General features: G+C 51.3%; 1 protein-coding gene and 1 long non-coding RNA gene across 2 annotated transcripts in view; one reads left to right on the top strand and one right to left on the bottom strand.

Annotated features, from left to right (window-relative positions):
- Positions 1-4506, top strand: part of PPP4R4 (protein phosphatase 4 regulatory subunit 4) — a 195802-nt gene that overhangs the window by 27378 nt on the left and 163918 nt on the right. The window lies entirely within an intron of this gene.
- Positions 1296-4506, bottom strand: part of LOC109298495 — a 10184-nt gene continuing 6973 nt past the window's right edge. Inside the window, exon 3 of the long non-coding RNA XR_002097627.1 lies at positions 1296-1392. This is a non-coding gene — a long non-coding RNA (uncharacterized LOC109298495). The remainder of the gene's footprint in view (positions 1393-4506) is intronic.

Here is a 4506-nt window from a genome sequence, read left to right as displayed (position 1 = left end):
GGAATAACGGTCACAAGCTGGCAGAGGGTAGGTTTAGGTTGGACATCAGGAGGCGATATTTCACAGTCAGGGCGGCTAGGGTCTGGAACCAACTTCCAAGAGAGGTGGTGCAGGTTCCTACCCTGGGGGTTTTTAAGAGGAGGTTAGCTGAACGCCTTGCTGGGGTCGTTTGAGCCCAGTACTCTTTCCTGCCATGGCAGGGGGTCGGACTAGATGATCTGCTCAGGTCCCTTCCGACCCTAGAAACTATGAAACTATTTCCCCCCTTCCTCCAGCATCTGGTGGAAGGGAGCTTGTTCTGGTGCTCGCCCCACTCAGAGAGTGATTGGCAGTAGTGGCCACGGCTGGCAAACCCCAGGAGCAGAGGGGGGAATAAATCCCCGCTCTGCCTTGAGGGAAGGGGGGGGGGGCATGCTGGCCAGTGCCTGGCTGTGCCCCTGTCTGCTGCTGCAGCAGCAGCAAGGGGAAAGCATCAGGTGGACCCCAGCTCAGGTCTGTAGGACACAGAGGGGGGAATTAAACCCCCTCCCTGGCCAGTTTACTTCAGGCTACTGTCGGGGCTGGTCACATGCCCCCAGCACAGCTTTCCTGCAGCTGAGGGTGCATTGCAGAGGTCCTCCCCTGCTCCTGGCCTGAGCCACTGCAGGCATGTGCCTGCATTTTCTTCAGTGCAGAGGCAATGTCTGTCTGTTCATTTGCTTTTTGGTTCAGACTACGCAGGTTAGATTAACCTGCAAAGATTGAATCAATTCAGGCTCAGGGTTTTTGGATGTCTGTCCCTAGCCAATGAGGAGTTGGGCCCAGGTTTGCCTGTGACTAATTGATTACATCTCATCTGAGACTAATGGAGTGATTATCCAATGTTATTAATTTGTTGGGTGTGGGGGGAGGTGCAAGTAAGTGGGCAGGCCCTAATGCATGGAGCTGTGTGTTGGAGGTGGGAGAGAGAGATTGATGCAAGTACAATGCCTTGGAGTTTTGCTGCTTACTTTGGTCAGGGGAATAGCTTTGTTTTGTGCTTGAATAATAAATTGTGCCCTGAGGAACTAGGGATGATCTAGACCAGAGGCAGGCAATTATCTCAGGCAGAGGGCCGCTTACCCAGTTTTGGCAGGCTGTCAAGGGCCGCATGTGTAGTACTGCCCCTTGACAGGTGCCCTGCCCCCCTGGTCACCATCTTGAGACCGGTGTCCCAGGGCCAGCACCAGTGGGGCCCAAAGCAGGGCACAGGCTGGCAGAGGTCTGTGGAGCTGGGCTGGACTGCACCAGCAGGGTGGGGGGGAGCTGGTCCGGCTCCATAGAGCCCCTGCCGGCTGTGACCCTGTGCTCCTGCCACCCTGCTCTGGGCCCTGCTGGCACTGGCCCCGGGATACAGGTGTGGGCCCCGTGTTCCTGCTGGCTCCTGCATCCACTCGCACCCAGTGCCCCCCAACCCTGTGGTACAGGCAGGAGGCAGCGTACAGCCCCGACCCCTGCTTCCTGGCAGGTAAGAAGATGGTGCTGAGTGTGGGGAAAAGTGTCCCCTTGCCCACCCCATGGCCAGCACTCCCTGCTGCAGGTGCTCACAGCCCACGCGGGGCTGTCTGGAGCAGGCACAGGCAGCCCCACGTGGGCTGCAAGTGGCTACAGTGTGGGGCGCTGGCCATGGGGTGAGGGGCCGCTTTTCCCCACACTCAGCACCATCTTGTAACCCGGCCCTGCTGCCAGCCTAGGCTCCAAGCTTGCCTATCGACAACAGCAGCTGTGGCCCCCCTGCTTGCTGCACCGGGCAGTGTTGGCTGCTGCTGCCCATCCAGAGCTCGCCCACTGGGCAGCCCAGAGGTGACAGTGGCAAACACTGCCCGGTGAGGCAAGTGGAGGGGCCGCAGCTGCTATCGCCATATGCAGCCCCGACAGGCGAGGCTGGAGCCATTGCGGAGCACAGGCTGGCAGTGGGACTGGGTTATAGGGTGGTGCGGTGGGTGGGGAAAATGGCTCCTTGCCTGCCCTGTGCCTGGCGCCCCGTGCTGCAGCTGCTCGCAGCCCACCTGGGGCTGCCTGTGCCTGCTCCAGACAGCCGCCCACGCGCTGCGAGTGGCTGCAGCACGGGGTGCTGGCCACAGGGCAGGGGAGGAGCCACTTTCCTCCTTGCCAGGAAGGAGCCGGGGGAAAAGCAGCCCCTCCCCTGCCCCATGGCCGATGCTCCCTGTTGCAGCTGCTTGCAGCCCGCGGGGCAGTACCATGTGGGCTGCGAGTGACTGCAGTGCGAGGTGCTGGCCATAGGGCGGGCGAGGGGCTGCTTTCCCCCCTGCCTGTGCTCAGCTTTTCCCTGGGCCACATTTCCCTGGGCTCCTCCCCTGCCCGGGGTCCTCCCCTGCCCTGCCTTGCCCTTCCTTCCTTCCCCTTCCTCTTCCCCTTCCCCCTTACCTCCCACCTTCCCCTTTACCTGAGGTTCCAGCGCTGATGGGGCAACCACGTGCTTCCAGGCCAGAAGTCCCTACTGGGGCTTCGGGCTGTGGGGGCAGGGCCGGGCGGGCCCTGCTGTTGCGAGAGCCCATCGGGCTTCCCCTGGGTCCTACTGTCATTTTTGACAGGAACCAAGGGCAGATAAATATTTATTTTCTAAATTTTTTAGGGGCCTCGTAGGCTGGATAGAATGGCCTTGCAGGCTGGATTCAGCCCGCAGCCTGTATTTTGCCCACCCCTGATCTAGACTTTGGGCATGGCTTTAGCCCTTTGTGGGTTTGGGAAGAGAAACCAAAAATCTACAAAGGATTAAATGCACAGTTCATCATATAAATAAGGCCTTCAACAATATTAATAGATCAGAATGACATTTTGCTGAAAACTAGTGAGCAGTATGAGCACTGACTCTTTTTTTTTGCACCTGTGTTTATATGCCAGGTGAACTTACCTTGGATTTTATCATCATATAAATATTCAGACTTGACTCCTTATTTTGCTTGTTGGTTTTTATGCTTGCAAGTGATTGTGCCTGCAGAACTGGATGATCAGCTTTTTGTACCAGATGGGAGTTTCAAAAGAGCCTAGGTTGTGGTCTAAGTTTTAGATATGCTCAGCATCATTTAGTTTTCATTGGAATCAGCACTTTGAAAATCTTGAAGCAGAATTTAGTGGCTCTATTTCCCTGCCTGTCAAAGGGTGATGAAACTTTTCTGACTCCTAGGGATATTTCTAAACTATAGTAAGCTACCCAGCTAAAAGACTGGGTAGAAATAGAATATGATGTGTATTAGCTATTTAATGCTTTAAAACTGTTAACACTTTGCATTGTGAAAACAAATTGATAATGCTATCTCAGACAGCAAATATTTGAAAGGGAAAAAGCAAAGGGCTTCTACTTTTAATATATGTAGCTTGTTAAGTACTACTTATGTTGCCATGCAGGGGTATGTAGAAGAAACCACGGGCTTTAGCTAGAAAGACAGAGAAGATGCTGCTTTCATTATTGATACTGTAGCTGAGCTTTTTGAGGGGGAGGATTTATGACCGTATTAAAAAGCAAAGCATGAGTCACTAACTCAATGCTGCTTGCACTAAAATTCTAGTAATTATAAACAGTAAAGCCCTTTTTTGTAGTTTTATTAAATAATCTTTTTTTGGCTTGGGGTACACATACTTTTATAATACTCCAAAAAATAATCCCAGGTCCCTGAATATTATGTATGAAATAGGTTGAAGTTGGCTTTTTTAATATTGCCATTTTGGATTGCATCAAGCACACAGCCCTGCGTAAAAACCTGAGGAAAAGGAGGATGACTAACTAAATCTATTCTCTTTCTTTTGCAAACTGTTTAATTGATCCCTGTTTCCCATTTTGCTTCTCAAAACATATGTAACTGCTTTTTAAAGGTACAGCGTGAGTACATTTTTAGATTGTGTGTTTGTTGGACTGTAAGTGTTTTCTTCTTGTATAACATGATTTCATAATCATTGGATGAGTTTTGGCATGAACAAAGTGTTATAGGCAGATACAAAACTGTTCTTTCAATTCCATCGCGTAACACTTCCACTATTTGGAATTAACTCATGAGCAGAAAAATCAATATTAGGATTCCTGGACTTTACTCCTGGTAATTTGGACGATTATTTCTCTGAGCTTGAGTGAACTTACACGTTTCTAAACTGCCTCAGTTTTCCCATCTGTAAAATACAGACTCCTTTTTCCCACACAATGACTTTAGGAGGATTGCTTCATCAAAAATATTTAAAGAGCTTCGAGACCCTTTGAATGATATAACAGAAATTGATATTTTGCACTTATATTACTCAGGCACACTCTCAGGTCTCATTTTATATCTGTAGCACCACAAATAAATATTCTGTGGTCCTTCTGTCCACTCATGGCACTCAGGAAGTCCATATGCACTGAAGTTAGACTGTATCTTCCCAGATGGGCTGGGCAAGGGCTGCCCCCCCTGTGAGTCCCTGCTGCTGAACTGAGCCACGCCTGCACATGGCCAGCTGTAGTGGGATTTGAGGCACAGTGGCAGCTGTCTCTGCCCT

This window comes from Gavialis gangeticus, unplaced genomic scaffold (assembly GCF_001723915.1).
Source record: "Gavialis gangeticus isolate Ggan-Ray unplaced genomic scaffold, GavGan_comp1, whole genome shotgun sequence".
NCBI lineage: Eukaryota > Metazoa > Chordata > Crocodylia > Gavialidae > Gavialis > Gavialis gangeticus.
This window is presented reverse-complemented; position numbering and strand designations above follow the sequence as displayed.